General features: G+C 45.2%; 1 protein-coding gene across 2 annotated transcripts in view; it reads right to left on the minus strand.

The window, feature by feature from the left end:
* The window catches only part of LOC144722910 (mitochondrial glutamate carrier 1-like), a 117,987-nt gene that overhangs the window by 74,025 nt on the left and 24,142 nt on the right, over window positions 1–19,820 (minus strand). Inside the window, exon 1 of one of the 2 annotated variants that reach the window (XM_078601327.1) lies at window positions 9,283–9,514. The exons of the other annotated variant lie outside the window; for it this stretch is intronic. The gene's annotated coding sequence lies outside the window, so the exon portion shown is untranslated. Of the gene's footprint in view, window positions 1–9,282; window positions 9,515–19,820 lie in introns of those variants that run through there. 2 annotated transcript variants of the gene reach the window in all.

The following is a 19,820-nucleotide window of genomic DNA, read 5'->3' on the forward strand; positions in this document are numbered from 1 at the left end:
CGACGTCTGCCCCATTGTCTACAGTGACACACACGGCGCTATACTACAACACAGGATTTCAATCCAGACGTCAAGTACTACAACCGGCATTGCTACCGATAATGTACTGTAACAACCGAATATATTTGCAAATATTGTAAAAAGCAATAGTCACACATTTGCCACATTATTCATGTCAAATGAAAACAATGAACACCAAGCCCCAATGAGCAACGGGGCGGTGCTCATCTCCGGTTTACAGCCCTGGGCCAGTGGTTGAAATTCCACATTCCCATGGTGGGGGGCGAGTATTTCCAAAGGAAGACTCTCGTTGTATGTGTGTATGATGAACTTCTTTCACACCGTACATAGCCAACCGTGCTAATCGTTGACTTCCCCACAAAGTGGTACTCATTTTAATCAAACCCTGCGGGATGATGGGCTAAGTCACTTCCCCGACCAGGAGTTGAACTCGCAGCCTTCCAATTGCGAGCAACTCGCTCTGCCGCTGAACCACCAGGCCGGACACACCTCGCAAATACAGACGAACAAATATCTCTCCCGAGCCGTGAATGTGCATCGCATCACAATGAAGAGCACACACCTACAACACTTTTAATACACCACAACAATAAGAGGTATGGTTTGTGTACAGTATTATTAATTACACAGGTTTTAGCCAAGTGAGATTTGTTCCTTATGAAAGCAAACTTGCTTTAACTACGCTAGTGTAGCTGTACGGATTAAGTAATTATTCTATTAAACTATTTAGTTACATGCGCTTTTGTCAAAGTTGGGAAGTGGATCATGACATGAGCTGACTGTATTGACGTCACAGAGTCTTCAACGTGCAGGTGATGACGTACATCACGTTTAAGACATTCCAAAAGCTTAGTTGCTGCAATACAAACGGGCTCAGCGGTGAGTGCATCGGATCCAGAAGATCCACACATCCTCGTGGCTGTTCAGCTGCCCAACGTCCATCCAAAGGGGCATGAATTAAACCCACCACAGGATAGCCAAATACAATTGCAGCAATATCATCAAATAAACCTCCAAAAGTGTTCCAACACTAAGCCTTCTAATCAAGTGTTTGCTGGTGCAAATTATATGCAAGCTAAGATGTAAGGCACCTGAGCATAGGAACACGTCTGGGAGTGAAGGAAAGTGTTGGGTGCATGAGTGCTTCAGAGGGGAAAATGTCCGGCACGTACAAAATATGTTCTACGAAGTTACAATTCTCGAGTCATGATTTGTTTTTCAGTTAAAGGAATACATTTGAATCTGGCAGAGGCATCAGAAAATGTTGTGACCACCCAAAACCAAAGCCCTGAGCCAGCAAGGCCGAAATCCTGTAATTGACTTGACATCCAGCTTCATGATACCAGCTTCTAAAGTGGAAAGAGTTCATAGTTTTGACTTAAAACTTTCGTGACTGCAGGAATTCATATTCTTTGGTTCTTTCGGTGAAGTCTCATAGATAGAAAAATAAGAATAAAAATAAGTGAATAAAAATATACTAAAAATATTTTTTTAAACACCACTAATGTTGACTGTAGCCTAGTTATTATTATACGTATTATTGGTTCTTTCAGTAATAAAAATTAAATGCAAATAAAAACAAAAAACCACGACGTTTTGATCGCAACACAAGCGGTCGTCATCAGGAGAAGAGGGGTTAGCCTCTAAAGGCAAACTGTTTATAAAGGTTTAGAGATGGGCGTAGCCCAAGTGTGTCAGCAGCATGAGCCGGGCAGCTAATGTTAATGTAGGAGAAAGACAAGCAACTACACCAATCAAAGAGCCGCCAGGCAATCATTGCACCTCGCTCCACACACCCACACTGCTGACGGTGAAGGTTGACAAGAAAACACAAATCAAGTCATGACCCAAAGTGGTTGATGACATCTTTCCAATGATTGCTGAGTTTATAACCATCCTCTCGGTTGAAATTGTGTCTGTGTCTATATATATGGATGGCTTCATGACCAAATCTTTGTTGATAGCCAGTAGGCTTGCAAAGTACCATCGTCTTAGAGAAATACATTTCATGTGAGCCAGCCGCATTAAAATAATGATCAGCCACGGCAGAAGTATTGGTCCTACCATGTTTCAAATCTGCCTTATGCTCACGAACACGGTCCGAGACATGTCGTTTGGTTTCCCCAATGTAACTCTTGCCACAGATACAGTTTAGTTTGTAGACGCCGGGATATTGCATGTCAGGAATCTTGTCCTTCATAGATGGGATCAGATCATGAATTTTACATACTGTGTTAAATCGGACCTGAATCTTCTGATTGTTCATGATTTTGGAAATAACCATTGCTATAGTCTACATTATAGACTACCAATACACTCACCAAACTTAATAACCAGGCTACAGTCAACATTATAGACTGCAAGTACACTCACTCCGATTAAAAACCAGGCTACAGTCTACATTAGTGGTGTTTTTTATTTTTTTTATTTTTTTTATTCACTTTATTTTATTTATTTATTTCTATCTACGTGACTTTACAGAATGTACCAAAGAATATGAATTCCTGCAGTCACGAAAGTTTAGTCAAAATTTAACCGCCTCTACGCGGAGGGTTTCTACACAACCATACGATATTTTAACAAAATCCGAGACAAGAAAGCTCATCTGATCGAGTCACTCAAATTTCTAAAGAGATACCGCGACTCTAAGGTAATACCGATCTCATTTACACTGACTTCTGCTGCCGTCACATCTTCCAATGGCAAACTAATTTTGTTCAGCGCTAGTTTGGCCCTGATCTCAGAGAGAATTATACTGCTCCGTACTGAACTAGATCATGTAGACAAGACACTCTTGAAATCACACTTAACATTGACAGAAAAAATTTCCACATCTGATTGGGAGCATGTAGTTAACAAGACTGCTTCATCAGCCGCTACAATGTCAGCTAAATGTAAAGATAACCTGATTTCCAAGTTCAACCTCCTGTCCAAGAAGAAACCAGATCCACACGTTAAAAAGTTAGACGTTGACAAGGTTGTTATTCATCTTAGTAATAGCCCAATTTCCGATGGTCTAAAATCGGTTTTGGCTAAAGGGTTGAACTTCGCAGTCACCCCCAAACACATACCAGTGGATGACATTATTGCCAAGGTCAATGTAGCTCTGAAGGGTTTGCGACACATCGCTGCAGACGTGACAAGATCTGAAATCGTTGCAACCCTCAAAAAGCGTTAAGATACCAGTCAGCAACATCAGTAAGGATGAGCGTTTTGGGTTATCTCAATTGAAAAAGAGGGATGATATCGTCATCCTCTTCGCCGACAAGGGCAATGTCACGGTCATCATGGACAAAATCATGTACAATAACAAAATTCAGGACCTACTTAATGATGGTAGCTACACAAACATTTAAAGAGATCCCACTAACATCCTCATTACAAAAAACGAACAGTAACATCACTGATTCAGTTTCATTAATTGAACAGACCAAACGGTTTTCCTTAAAACCTTCTTCTGCTAGACCACCCAGATTATATGGCTTACCAAAATCCAAATTCAAGGTACACTCCTTCATCCCATCGTCTCCACCATTGGCTCACCCACCTACAAACTGGCCCAATATCTGTCTGAGACTTTGCAGCCATTCACTGGTAAGATCACCTCTTCTGTACTTAACTCAGCTCACTTGGTACCGTCTATTAAAGACATTTCACTCTCCCCAGGTGATTTGATCGTTAGTTTCGATTAAGTGTCTTTGTTCACCAACGTTCCTGTGCCCGATACCATTGCAATCATTGAAAATTTGGTCCAACAAGGATTGAATGCTGATGTACCGGCCCTAGTGAGACACCATCTCACCAATACATACTACACCTGAAATGGAACATTCTACAAACAAACTGAAGGCACCCCCAAGGGTTCTCCCTCATCTCCGGTTGTAGACAATATTTTCATGGAAAATTTTGAGATGGACGCCATCCAGGCATACACTCTATGCCCATCCTTGTGGACGAGGTACGTGGATGACACGTTTGTCATCTGGCCACATGGCCGACCACCTCTGAACCAATTCCTCAACCACATCAATTCCATACACCCAGCCATCAAATTCACCATGGGGGTAGAAAAGGATGGCATGCTACCTTTCTTGGATGTCCTAATCAAAAAGAGACCAGATGGCTCAATGAGCCATTCTGTCTACAGGAAAGTAGCCCATACCGACGCCGACCTAAAACCTGATTCCAACCACCATCCATCCCAGAAGAATTCCCTCATCAAAACTCTACACCATAGAGCTCAATGTATCTCCGACCATAAACACCTAACTAGTGAACTCAAACACGTATACCAAGCTCTCAAGGCCAATGTATATTCTGACTACACAATCTGCAAAGCCATCACCCCCACTATGGGGAAAGAGCCATCTGAGTATCCAATCAAAACCATCACCTTGCCATACATAGCAGGAGTAACCAAAAATATTTCCAAAATCATGAACAAACACAAGATCCAGGTCCGATTTAACACAGTACATAAAATTCGTGATCTGATCCTATCTGTCAAGGACAAGATTCCTGAACGTGCAATATCCCGGCGTCTATAAACTAAGCTGTATCTGTGGCAGCAGTTACATTGGGGAAACTAAACGACATGTCTTGGACCCTGTTTGTGATCATTATTTTAATGCGGCTGGCTCACACAAAATTTATTTCTCTAAGACGATGGTACTTTGCAAACCTTTTTATTGTTTTTATTCACTCTATTATTATTATTATTATAATTTTTCTATCTAAGAATAAGTCATAGTCTCAGCCTAGTTGCTGATGGGGTTGCACAATAACATCCCCGTTGTATACAGCTTTTCTATATCTAAACTACATCCCAGTCAAGCTCTGATTCTCATTATGAGTAAAATTCATTGATATAACGGTGGTTAGCAATGACGCCGTCTGTTGCTATTTGTCTGTTAGCATGGAATTGGCCCTATGGGCAACATGCCACTTCCATGAGCCCTCACTTACACCGCCTCCTGTGGTAGACATTCCATATTGCACACAGCCTCCGCAGGGCAAGAACCAGAAATTCACTCCTCTAATAATATCCTCCAGCGGAGCCAGCTAATGCAATCTCACAGCACATAACACAGCATTTAAATCCTCTAGCCAGATTATTTGCGATTTTTATTTTAATCATTTGTTTTAAAATGTTCCATTGAAGCAGATAAAAGCTCACTGCAGGTTTATTCTCTCACTTGCATAGGTCAAGTTAAGACATCGTGATTCATGTCACTGATATCGCCATTACGTCCTCACTGCTAGGTACCGCAACACCTGGAGCATCTTGCAAGGAAGACATGCGATTGTGTGGCTCATGGCACAGTTCAATATTTGTCCAATATTTGTGTAAAGTACAAGACTTGTTATTTGAGCTTTTACTGTACAAGGTAAAGGTGCAGCCTTGTATTTGCTCGCTCATATCGCTGCTAGCAGAATGACGTCCACTAGAGGGAGCTCTAGAGAGCCTCTCTCGAGCGTCTCTCTCGAGCGTCTCTCTAGAGAGCCCCTGTAGAGAGCCCCTGTAGACATGTTCTGTAGAGAGCCTCTGCACCTCTGATTAGCACGGTTGGCTACGTACGGTGCGAAGGAAGTTCAACATACATACATACATAATACAACATAGAACAATGGCTTTGAGCCAGACAGAGATCATTCGTACGAGGATGGGATTGGAATTATCAGCCTCCTGCTGGTGCGAAAGACTAAGCCAGTTGCCATCTAATATGGCATGAATGTGTATTCGCCATATTGAGTTATAAAGAAAAACACACAGTAAATGTCGGTTTACAAATATATCTGCAACAAAATAACACTTGTTTATTTAAAATTTTACCTAAAACCCAAATTTCAAATCTGGACTGTGGAATCTCAAAATATAAAAGGCTGGACAGATCTGATGAGGTGTTTTGCTGACAACACAGCTCACAGATAATAATACACTCACAGTTAAACATGTTGACTTAAAGCTTTCGTTACTGCAGGAATTCATATTCTTGGGTCTTTCGGTAAAGTCACGTAGATAGGTTAAAAGAAAACAACAAAAAATAACAAAAAACTACGACGTTTCGATCGCAACACAAGCGTTCTTTATTTTCTTTGAACCTATCTACGTGACTTCACTGAAAGACCCAAGAATATAGTTAAACATGTGTTTATTTATATCACGTTTAAGTCCATGCTCCATTGAAGCTCGTTTTGTGTAATTAAAAGTTAAGGTGTTTTGGGGCATTTTTGTAACATTTTACAAATGAGACAGCTCTATTGCACCTGGTCAGGTGGTGCTTCAGAGCCACCCTGGGGAGCGGAGTGGCGCTGCAGTGATTAGCCCACCGTGATATGAGCTCGGATACATGAGTTTGATTCATTGCCATGGCTTACATCAGTGGAACGCGATATCTAAACCGGACCTGCTCACCAGCGGTGAATTATGGATCATCACAATTCATGACCGAAACGGCATGGGGAGGCCTTCATCCAGCAGTGGATTGACAATGGTCCATACATAGTTGTTCCTTTTATTAGGAAAGCTACTCTTCTTGTTTAATGCATCACATTGCACAACTGGTTACATGCAGATGTGTGGTGTGCGGCTAGTTCGAGACTCGCTGTTACACGGTTGTAAGTCCACCTCCGGATCAGGGGTGGACTCAGCTTATCACCACCTCTGGAGATCATTAAATCGGTACTGCTTCATGACAAGTCAACAATGCTCACACTATGGCGAGACCGATCTCCACCGTGAAAATCTGATGTCAGTCCTCTAACCGCCCAATGCTCATTTCAGCAAGGAGACACTTTCACATTGTTTCTAATTAAAACGCTAAAACGCAGGGATATTTTATTTTATATTCCCTATGTGGTTATTGGTGACCAGACTGAAACCATAAAGTCTCTACACTTGCGAGGAGGCTGCGTTAATCGAGGGGTGGCTTTCCAGATTCAATCCACAGACGTGGGTACTGCTGGCTCAGAATCCAATACATTTTGTATGAGATGCCCCTCCTTTCATCCACCGAGGCACCCTGCCCCCTCACTATTGGGAAATTAATCACACGGGAAGACGTGCAGCTGCCACGGTATGTCTCAATTCCATAAGTTGGTACGAAAAGCACACCGATGTACAAAGACAAGCATAGGACAACCAGTGCCCATGCTCCGTAACATAACACTCATTCATTCACCTCTGACCAGGAGTTGAACTCACAAGCTTGTGACTGTGAAATAATGCTTTGCTAAAACACCACCCGGCTTTAAACATGTATACACAATGCAGTCGTGTGTACACTTATATATATACATAGTACATGAGGGAGTTGTTTGGTAGGAATACCCATGAAGTGCAGTGATTTCAAAGTCAAAGCCTTTCCCCGCTCAAACGAATTTATCATTGCCATTTGTGGCCTTGAGCCAGTTGAAATTCCACATTACTTATAGCGAGGGTCAGCCAATCCATATGATGACCTCCCACCCAAGTATTGCTCAGGTTATCAGCCCCAAGAGGATGAAAATCTGAGTCAACAAGCGAGAGGAATTTGAACTCGTATCCTCCACCCCCCGGCCTGTTATTGTAAACATGCCGTGCGTTAACCACGACGGTCAATGCTCTCGAACGCCGCAACATGGCACTGGCTAGCAAACAATGCTGGAATTAAACGGCACGGATTCCCGATCCATCGCTGTTTTAAGCGCAGCCTCTTGCTGAACACCGAACTTTAAGAGCCTCCTGCTTTTCAGCACAAAGGTCTTTACATTATTATAGAAATATGTACGATTTAAATTGATTACATGAGCCTGCCTAGGTCAGCCTAAGATATATCGACATCAAGAAATAATCAGATATGCATGTTTCCATAGACAATAGGTCACAACATTTGGAATAATGCACAAGGAAGTGAATATGTACGCATCGATGTGTCAATGGTTATGAGGTCACTGCTCTCTTATGCCCGGAGCACGTCAACAATCCGTTGTTTTCATTATTATATTTGAAACAACTATAAATAGGACATTTTTTTCTCTTTCACTTAACATAATTGTCTATATTTATGTTTATGGGTGTTAATGTGATGATGGCCCTTTGTTTGGGTGGCAGATTCGTGCCGGAAAGGAGCCCGGTGTTTAAGCAAAAATAACATTGACTTATGCAGAGAATTTCCCATGCAACCACATGCATATTCTTGGTTTTTTCGGTAAAGTCACGTAGAAGGGAAGTAATAAAATAATAAAAATAAAACATAATAATATATATATAAGCTCCTAGCTTGGAAGTGTCTCATTCTTCACCTGAAGACGGCTGCTTGCGTTGTAGCCGAAACGTCGTGAGAATGATTTTATTATGTTTTATTTTTATTATTTTATTACTTCCCTTCTACGTGACTTTACCGAAAAAACCAAGAAGATGAATCCCTGCAGTCACGAAAGCTTTAAATCGAAATTTAACCACATGCATACTTAAGGTTTCGCCAGGCATTCTGCTTTATCCCCACGTGCAAACATACCCTCCAAAATGCCCGTGTGTATAATACAGGACTCTGGTGAAAATGAGCATTGAGACTCGGTCAAATTTTCCTTGATAAAAAAAAAGATAATTCTGTCAATGCTTTTCCTGTCAGCATCTTCATAACTGCCCGGACGTGTCTTTTTTTCTTGCAGAAGGCTTTTCTGCCAGAATGTTGTAAATATAACGGTGATTCGGGAATTTTTTTTTAACCCTCATTAATCATTGATAGTGTGTGCAACTTCATGAGTGGCACTATGCCAATTGCTGCTAGATCTGAAGGCCCCCGAGTGTAGATATCAGTCCCCTGACCTCCAGCAGTCAAGGTCAACAAGGTCACGTGCTCGGGGAGGAACCCTCCTGGCGAGATGGTGTGGGTTTGGAAGTGCAGGCCTCCAACCAGATCAATGTACACACCGCACACGCGCATGCTCGCATGTCATGTTCCGTGTGTAGCATTTCAACACGCTGCTCCGTACATTTCTGTCATAGCCTCTGCAGTGTTATTTTGACGACTCACTGAATGAATTGAAGCTGCAGAAGATAATATTGGCAAGACAATCGCGGCATTTCGCAACAAAATGAATAAAAACGCTCATTCAAAAATGCAATGTTAGATGTGTTTTTTTATCCAACATTGTCAAATGTGTTAATCTTAAGAGACCCTTTCCAAAGGAATATGCGCGCCGATCAAAGATTTGAATGATTTGCATGCAATATATACATCTTGTGATGTGATCGAAGAGCCAGCATTGCACACTCACGTGATAAGGACGTCGCAGATGGCAGCGGTGCAGAATAAGCGGGTGTGCCGAGAACAATTCCAGCAGGTAGAGGCTTAAGCCGATGGTGTTTGAATAAAACCCGAGTGCTGCTGTTGCTGCTGCACTGTAATTCACATGCAAAGCACAAATATCCCTCTAATATTCCTCACATCCACCCGTGCACCTCGCTATCTGTTGCGCACTCCCTCTCTCGCGCTCCCTCCTCTCTCCTTTTTTCCCCCTCTCAGCTGCAGAGATGTCATGTCATGAGTGGGTAAGCTAGCGAGGCACGGAGGGGGCGGGGAGGGAACACATTATGCAATCGCGGGCCAGCGAATCAGTACGGAGGGGGCAACGCGCATGGCTCGCGGTGCCGGATCACGGCGCCACGCCATTCGAGCACCACCGCCGACCCACCCGCCCGCCCGCCAACCCTACGGATCGGCCAGATTTCCACCCTCTCATTGTCACGCGATGCCCCTTTTTTAAGTGAGCTGAACCCAGAGATTGAGCAACAAATTACGGTGGATTTAGCAAATTAACAGCAGGCCATGAAATAAGTAAATAAATGTAAATGGAAACGGCATGCTGCCCAAGCAGTCTCTGACATGATTACATTACAATGCACGAGATTTAATACGAAAGGCAATGCATATCAAACAGCCAAGGCACAGTCCACAAGTGATTTCGTGCTTCCAGAGCCAATAACGCATAATGTCAGCAAGTGGTCTAGTGGGGGAAATAATGTGCCCTTTTACAGCAGAAAACAGTGCGCTCTGCTGTGGTGACGATTCACAAGAGCGGTGAAATGTGCACATTACACAGCTGCACAACAAATGGTTAGGGTCCGGCTCTTAATAATTTGACAGTACAGTACGCACAATCAACTGCGTCCTTTACGTACGGTGTTTTTAGTTGTCTTTTGTGTTCACAGCCTAATTCCTGACGCCGTTATCATTTAGCGATTATCGCGCGTGGCTGCCCTTTTTACGCGACAGCCTCTCCCGCGGACTGTGCGTTTTGTGGCTCACGAAGGTGGCACAGCCCAAAGCGGCAGCGAAATGTCACGGCCACGAGTTGTTTTTCTTGGCAAGAACAAATCCAACAGTGGGCCGCCTGTTACGGGCCGTGCGTCCACCCCCGTGCCTCAGCTGGATTGGACTGTGAACCCAAACCAGGACCCCCGCGACCAACGAGCCAAGTGTGTCTGCACAGAAGAGGCCGGGCTACTGGCACACACACACACACAGATCAAATAGCTCGTGGACAATGTGCTGGATATAAACGCATGGTGTTGTTTATTTAGCAGGGAAGTCTTTTTCAGAAAGAGAGAAAATATAACTCAATTTAAGTGTATTATCTTGTTTTCCACAGTGTTGTGTCCACAGATATCGTTACAAACAGTGGCATCTGATGGCTCAGAGCGCTGAGCTGGCACCAGTGAAGTCCTTGGTTTGAATGTGACAGCTGCCCATGTTTAAAGGGGTTCTCAAGTGCAGTGAGTTGATGGTCTCATTCTGGTCACCAATGACCGTACAAGAAAAACATTGGTTTTACACTTCATACGTTCCAACTCTAGGAATTACAAATATAAGTTTGTCACACTGCGGATAAGAGGTCGACTTAAAGGGATCTGACAAGCAGTTCTGTGCTATCTCTGTTGTCTAACATGGGCTGTTGCACTACTCGACTGCAGCGCTCTGCAGTTCCAAACTGGACTTCATCCCACGACAAGACAGCATAGTTGGAATAAAAGTCGCAAGACAAATAAAAATATATATATAATAACACAGGCAGGGGAGATCATTCATGATCTTGACTCTCACATAAATCTTTGTGGGAGGGAGAGAGGAGTGTTTGGGACTTTGTGGTCAGTAAAGTGCGACGTGTCAACCGTGTGGAGTGGCGAGTCACCCGAGGTGAGCGGCGAGTCACCCGAGGGGATCGGCGAGTCACCCGAGGGGAGTGGCGTGTCACCCGAGGGGAGCGGCGTATCACCCGAGGGGAGCGGCGTGTCACCCGAGGGGAGCGGCGTGTAACCCGAGGGGAGCGGCGAGTCACCCGAGGGGAGCGGCGAGTCACCCGAGGGGAGCGGCGTGTCACCCGAGGGGAGCGGCGTGTCACCCGAGGGGAGCGGCGTGTAACCCGAGGGGGGCGGCGTGTCACCCGAGGGGAGCGGCGAGTCACCCGAGGGGAGCGGCGAGTCACCCGAGGGGAGCGGCGTGTCACCCGAGGGGAGCGGCGAGTCACCCGAGGGGTGCGGCGTATCACCCGAGGGGAGCGGCGTGTCACCCGAGGGGAGCAGCGAGTCACCAGAGGGGAGCGGCGTGTCACCCAAGGGGAGCGGCGTGTCACCCGAGGGGAGCGGCGTGTAACCCGAGGGGGGCGGCGTGTCACCCGAGGGGAGCGGCGTCTCACCCGAGGGGAGCGGCGTGTCACCCGAGGGGAGCGGCAGGTCGCCCGAGGGGAGCGGCGTGTCGCCCGAGGGGGGCGGCGTGTCGCCCGAGGGGAGCGGCGTGTCGCCCGAGGGGGGCGGCGTGTCACCCGAGGGGAGCGGCAGGTCGCCCGAGGGGAGCGGCAGGTCGCCCGAGGGGAGCGGCGTGTCGCCCGAGGGGAACGGCGTGTCACCCGAGGGGGGCGGCGTGTCACCCGAGGGGAGCGGCGTGTCACCAGAGGGGAGCGGCGTGTCACCCGAGGGGTGCAGGTCGCGACACTGGGACGGCGATTGTCACTCACTCTACTCCCGTCCGTCTCCTTCAGAGCAGCCCAGCGTGTTATTTCAGACTTGTGACGGCATTGTTTGTTAACAGCAATTATCCACGCTCGATCAATTACAGTACTCGCAGGACGAGGACAAAGATATGGGTGAATGCCATAATTGATTTAGACCCCAAAGGTTGTTTTCAAGGTCGCAAATGACAAGTGGGATCAGAATGGGTATTTTCTGAAATTCACAGATTCACATCTATTTCACAATACCTTTTAGATTCAGTACCCTTAATGCTGTAACTGTATGACTACTTAGATGTACATACTATGTGCTATATCACCATAGCAGACAAAATGCTATCACCTCTGGACCGCCCAGTAAACGAAGCTGCTACCCAGAACGTGCCATATCCAGAAGGCTCGCTTGGCCGAGAACCTGTTCAGCACGGTGGCGAGATGTTAACTAACTCACCTGGTATACAGGAGGTCGTGGGTTTGATCCCGACTCTGAAGCCTTTATATTTGGAGTTTGCATCTCTCTCCTTGTCGTCATGTGGATTTTTCTCCGAGTCTTCTGGTTTTTCCCTCTACATGTAGAATCAACATGCATTTAGGATATTTGCCTGCTATAATTTTACACATGATAAGCCACTTCGTGGAACTATCATTTGTGGCCAGGTAGGTTCACTATATTTTTATATTCATTTCTTTGAATGGTAAAATTAAAATAATAGTTAATAACTCCCGTGCACCAATAGGCTGAGACAACTTCACACATCGGTGGCTGTGGGAAGAGATCATGCTTAAAAATACTCCAGACACAACCCTTCTTGGGGAACTGGTCATGATGGAGCTCTCGACGAAGAGGAGTTTGTGCGTCCTCTGATGTGAATTTCTGAAGCACCATCTAAGGAGCGTGTAGCTCTTTAGCAATGCCAAGAGAGGTCCAGAGATGTTACTTCCAGCAAAAGATGCCCTGCAACTTCACCCTGCACGTGCCAACTACCAGGCATCGATATGGATACAGGCCAACCAAGCGCGGATAGAGGACACATCTGCTGTCGTCACTGCTGTCTGGAAGAGGGAGTCCGAAAACAGATTCCTTGTAATATTTGGTCGTGTTCAGGCAAATACCTCTTAGGAATGAGCTTAGTTTGCATTGAAGAGCCATGTGATGGGAGCAGGACTAGTGTAAGGATGGTGACCGGATCGCTTGGAGACAGGGCTGGGAAGCAGACAATGTCTCGTCACTGAGAAGTCGTTTGACTTTAGTCTGCACCTGGTCAGCCACTGCAGGTCCTCAGGTACAATTGCACCATCTTTGCAACAACTGCGGGATCCAGCAGAAGGGCGCAATGGCACTGCCTGCTATGAGCTTTTGACCTTGACTGCAATGGTAGTTGTTGCAGCTTTACTGTTGAATGGAGAACAGTGCTCTGACTGTGATTGAAAGTGAATTGTGTAAAGGGCTACATTAACAGATCCACACGAGCCAACTGGCACTGTGATGGAATGTGTTTCCCTATCTGAAGGTTATTAGTCACAACACCAGTCATTATCCCTGCAGGGTTGAAGAGTGGCATGCGTGTTAGAATTCAAACAGTATGACTTCCACCACAGGAATGTGGAATTTCCTTCGTGAGCTCATGGCCACCAAGGAGAATATATTGCACTGCCCATCGCTTGCGGGAGCTGCAGGGCACACAGCACGCGTGTAACGGACAACTGTCTAGTTGTCCGTGGGCAACCAGCAGCCCTGAAGCCGCATGCGATGGCTCTTTGGCTTCCTCTTTGCGACTCTTTGGCTGCCCCCTTCCGGGCAGTCGTTTAAAAAAATATTATAATTCAATCTTAAACATGATTTAACATACTCTTTGGTCCTTTCAGTAAAGTCACGTAGGTAGAAAATTTAAATAAAAAATAATATATCACGACGTTTCGCAGCACAAGCGATCGTCCTAAGGCAGAAAAAATTATCCAGCAGTAGAACTGCTGAACCAAGAAGAACACATATGTTGGCCAAGGAAAGCAGGCGGGGTCCAAGCTGGAAAGGAGTCCCATCCCCGCACGCAAGCACATCAGTTGTGTTAATGGGAGAAAGATTAGGGAGAGAAATTAGCATGTCAAAGTAAATGAGCTTCCGTCGCCGCATAAGAGCACCGTCGCCGCATATGCGCACAGCAGCAGTGTTAATGGGAGATTAGCACTATGTTAATGAGGAAGATTATACAGAGAGATTAGGGAGATTGGCAAGTTAATGTCATGTCTATGTGTAACACAAGCTGCGGTGCTGCCAACTGAGCTGTGAGAGGCAAGCGTAAGAGAATCACCGCAACAGTGGTCGCGCCAGTAAGACACACAGCCCATCACACACACAGAACCATCGATACATCAAGGCTAAGGGAGCAGAGGTGGCCATGTTAGTGAGACCCCAGCCCGTTTATGCAGAGGCACCCAACAGGGCAATGCAACTCAGAGAGTCGGAGATAACAGCCAAAGGGCAGGAAGGATGAAAGCACCACAGCAAGTTACGACTTTGCTTGGTTAATAACGTCCTTCCAATGATTGCTCAGCTTATACCCATCTTCTCGGTTGAAATTGTCTCTGTGTTTATATATCTGGATGGCTTCATGGACAAATCTTTGATGGTAGCCCGAAGGTTTGCAGAGTACCTTGGTCTCGGAAAAAACAATATCGTGCGAGCCGACTGCTTTATAACAATGATCGGCCACGGCAGAGGTATTGGTTCTGCCGTGTTTCAAATCTGCCTTGTGTTCGCGAACACGGTCGGAAATATATCGTTTCGTTTCCCCAATGTAACTGCTGCCACAGACACAACTTAGTTTGTAGACACCAGGGTATTGCATGTCAGGAATGACAACCTTCACAGATGGGATCAAATCACAGATTTTGTGTACTGTATTGAATCGGACCTGGATCTTGTGTTTGTTTAAGATTTTGGAAATCTTTTTGGTAACACCTGCTATGTATGGCAAGGTGATGGTTTTGATTGGGTACTCAGATGGTTGTCTCCCCATGGTTGGGGATACAGCTTTGCGGATTGTGCGGTCTGAGTATCCATTCATCTTGAGGGCTTGGAGTATGTGCTCCAGTTCGCTGGCTAGGTGGCACTGGTCGGAAATGCAATGGGCCCTATGGTGTAGTGTTTTGATGAGGGAATTCTTCTGAGCCGGATGGTGGTGGGAATCAGGCTTTAAATAGGAATCTGTGTGGGTGGCTTTCCTGGAGACAGAATGTCCCAACGATCCATCAGGCCTCTTCTCGATCAAAACATCCAGGAATGGTAGCTTGCCATCATTTTCCACTTCCATGGTGAATTTGATGGATGGGTGTATGGAATTGATGAGACTGAGAAATTGGTTCAGTGCTGGCTGGCCATGTGGCCAGATGATGAAGGTTTCAGTTTTCAGTTTCAGTTTCATTTATTAGGTATAACCCTGTGAGCCATGCGGCTCTTGACTCAGGCGCAACCGCAACAAACAAAAACATGAACAAGAAACATATTAAAGTGACTACACACAACAGAAAAAATTAACCCGTAAAAACAAAGTTTTTCACTATAAATCCTTTATATGCGTGGCGGCTAGAGTCCTCTCGTCCTCTGGCTTGAGATGGCTGCCACCTATGGGTCAGATGATTGCCTGCCACCATTAAGCAATTTGGTAATTAAATATAATTTATTTTTTCCTAAAAAGTGTAAAATTTTGAAACAAAAAATTTCACTAAAATAAATTGTCACGCACAACGAGTCTGTGTGCAAAATGTCAGCTCGATTGGATCACGGGAAGTGGGTTAAAACACGACCGAAAGATTTGCACGGTCGTAAGCGCGCAAGCAAGCAAGCAAGTGAACTTAATATAAAGGATTTAAAAATCCAGGAAAAAACAGCAAAGTCTTCCAGAAAAAAACACCGTATTTCAACGCTGGGTGCAAAAATCCCCATGGGATGCAAGTCAAACAATAACAACCATAAAACAATTTAGATTAAAGTTATCAGGCTAACTCTGTACTACAACAAACAAACATGGCTAACAAAAACTTTTCAAAATCACCTGAATAAAGCTATAAAAACAATGTAACAGCGATCATAGGAACTGTGATACAAATTTACCAATAAACGATATACATAACATGTACGACCAAACTTTGCAGCCATAGCTTGCTGCATGAGTCACTCCATAACAGCAGGAGTATCAGTAGCAGTATCAAAAATGTTCAATACACCTTTAAAGATCAGCAAACTATAATAAAAACTCAAGATCATACAATGGAAAAGGCCCTTCCTCCAGTATTTGTACGGCAATAAGGAATGTGAAGCTGGTAAATGAGCGAAGACCTTAGGTCACATTTGTTCTTCGAAACAATGAGGATATCCAGCAGGTAGTCTGCTGATTTTTTTGTAAGTACATCGTGAATAAATAAGATCTGATGCACAAGCCGTCGATCATTAAGAAAAGTTAAGCTTGACCCAATGTAGAGAACGCAGTGGTGGGTCCTATATGGGCAGTTCAATGCAAATCTTAAGGCCGAGTGATACATTGAGTCATGCTTCTTCAGTATAGTACTGGGGGCTGATTTATATACGATGTCACAGTAATCAAGTAGAGGCAGTATGGTAGCTTTTAATAATTCCAAGTGGAACATAGGGGGGAAGCAGTGCTTGTGTCGATACAGAAAACCAATTAAACATGTTGTCTTTTTACCAATATAACCAATGTGATCTTGAAAATCCATGTTTTTAATCAAAGATGACCCCAAGATACTTATAGATCTTGACTTGCTCTATTTGATGATTATTTAAGGAATATAATTGGGGAAAAATAACGTCCTGCTTTAGTCCTTGTGAGAAGCATAGCACCTTGGTTTTGGAGGTATTCAGGACTAGTTTAAGAGCAACTAGCTGCCGTTGTAGTTTGTTGAAATCACCCTGGAGCTTAGCAATCACGTCATCTGGAGAGCGGCCAGCAGTAATCAGTATCATGTCATCTACAAACAGATTTACCCTGGAATGATCCAGGTCAGTGCCCAAGTCAATGACATAAAGAGGGAACAAGAGGGGGCCGAGGATGGAACCCTGTCGAACCCCTTTTGTTATCTTAACACTGTTTGACCTCCAACCATCTATGAATACAGTTTGGGTGCGAGAAGAGAGGTAATTTTTGAACCATTCTACTGTGTGTTTGGAGAAACGGAGGCAACTTAGTTTACTAAGCAGGGTGTTGTGGTCGACTATATAAAAGGCTTTAGACAAGTCAAGAAAAAGACTGACACAGTACTGCTTACTATCAAGGCTACTGTAAATGTGATTCAGAGAGTCTAATGCAGCAGATGTGGTGCTGTATTTTTTTCGGAACCCAGATTGGTTTTGATGTAATAGATTGTTGTCGGACAGGAACCTGCTAATGTGGTAATTCAATAATTGTGTAATAAAGGACTCTTTCTCAGATGCCGATCTCCGTTGTCCTTTATTGGGTTCGTAGAATCTCCGTACCACGGCGACTCGCTCAGGCCCGCGTCCCGCTCGACGACCTCTCCACAGCCCTCGGCTACTCCGTTGTGCAGGCTCCCTGCTGTTCCAATATGCAGTCTCACTGTTGCCCCGTCAGGCAATCTTTGCAGCCACACCGCTGCCCCGCTATCTAGCGTCACTGCTGCCCCTTCCACAGCTAGCCTCTCACTGCCCCGTTAGCTCTCTTCGTCTGACACCGATGGCCGTCGGTGTCGACGTCTCCCACCGCGTGGCAACCGCGCCACACTCTCCGTCTTGCCCAGCGTGGCCTCCTCGTATTTCACTCCGTCTCAACTCCCCTTTCCCCTTCCGGTTCTCTCCCTAAATCCTCTCCCCCACGTGACCCAGACTCCCCCCCCCCCCTCAATCCTTGCTCGCATTACAATTGTTCAAAAAATTTCATCAACGGGGACAAAATTGAGATAGGTCGGTAGTTATTTGGAGAGCCCCCTTTGTGAAGTGGACAAACATAGGACTGTTTCCATTCTAGAGGTACTGATGCTTCTTTGATGGACAGGTTGAAAATATTGGCTATAGATTTGTATATTAGGAGACCAACAGTTAGCAGAGCAAAGACGGGAATACTATCCGCTCCGGTAAAGGAGGACCTTTTGAGGTAGGACAGTTGTTTCAGAACATTACTTTCGTGGATAGGCTGGAAAATAAATTAGTTTAATGTTTGGACAGGGGTGTAGGAAATTGCATGAGCAGGGGTGACTCCCAATACATTATCAAAAAGGTCACCAGCTTCAGAAAAATTAAGGTTCAAATTGTCGACAATTTTTTGAGGCTCTGAAAAATAGTCCCCATTTCGGTTAAAGGCAATGGGCAGATAATCTGTGTGAAATGCCTTTTCGATATATTTGATTGTTTTCCAGAAGATCCTGGCATTGCCATGTGATTCCAGGAGAGTGGAGGAAAAGTAAGCATTTTTTGCATGCCGTATTTGTTTACGCATTTATTCCTTAAAATCCTATATTCTAGCCAGTCATTGACCAAATTACTTTTCTGAGCACATGCCCAAGTGTTGTCCCTAGTTTTCATTAGCTTAATAATCAAAAGATCAAACCATGGTGGGCGTTTGCCTTTAATTTTAAATCTAACCAAAAGGAGCATGTTTAATTTCGATTTAAAGCTTTCGTGACTGCAGGGATTGGTTCTTTCGGTAAAGTCACGTGACTTTACCGAAAGAACTAAGAGGAGCATGTTTGTCAAGAATTTTGAGAAACGTGTACCTGAAGGTCTCCCAAGCCGTAGTCAGGTTGGGGATATCACAGACCTTGTCAATATCCAAGTGAAGCACATCATTTGTAAATGCCTGTATGCTTATAAACCAATTTAGGGGGGGCTTTGGGTCTGGCTGATGATCTCACCCTAAATATGAAGGAGTGATCACTAAGGTTATTACCCAGAACACCAGTAAGTGTGAAATTGTGAGGGGCATTAGTCAATAGGACGTCAAGCAGAGATGACTGTCCCAGATTTTTTACGTTGTGAGTGGCTGGCTGAGGTGCCATCTGTTGAGGAAGTACTGAAGGCGATCCAGAGTCTGAGACCAGGAAAGGCACCTAGCAGAGAAGATCTCCCAAGAGACATTCTGAGGGACGGTGGCGTTTTTTCACAGACTTCCTTAAATGACATCATAACAACAGTCTGGACTACTGGACGGGTTCAGCAGGATTGGAAGGATGCCCTGGTGGTCCCCCTCTTTAAGATCAGACTGTCAAGATCGGCCTCTGTGGAGGAGGCTCATGAAGGACGCTACTGGGCAGTTGGAGGCAGTCGCCCTCCAACAACAACAGAAGGCGGAGGAGCGAAGCTCACATCAACGAGCGGAGCGCCGGGTGGCTAAAGCACAGCAAGTTGGCACAGTAGGGGGCATAGGTAGTGCATCGGCCAGTCATCTCAGTCAGTCGACCCGTGACACCTGTGTCTGCCCTGTGATCTCCTGCCAGCGGGCGTTCGACCCTATACGTGGCCTCAAGGTGCACATGGCCTGGCAGAAGCGTCGTGGTGACGTCACCGCCACTTAGTGGCGAATAGCGGTTGTTGTTGTTGATATTCCTCGAGATGCTTGGCAGAAGCAGGAGCAGCAGAAGCGGCTCACTTGGAATTGCCATTGCATTCAACGGGGATTTCTGCTGCATCAACAATGCATCTAAGAAGAGATTCCCTGCATTTTATCAGCACCCAGCGGGCGTTCGCCCCACACACACACAGTGCGAGCAGTCTTGTAAGATTCAGTTATTTATAGCCGTAGCCAACCATGCATCATGCAAAACTGCTCTTCTGGTCAAAA

This window comes from Lampetra planeri, chromosome 16, assembly GCF_965212315.1.
Source record: "Lampetra planeri chromosome 16, kcLamPlan1.2.h2, whole genome shotgun sequence".
NCBI lineage: Eukaryota > Metazoa > Chordata > Hyperoartia > Petromyzontiformes > Petromyzontidae > Lampetra > Lampetra planeri.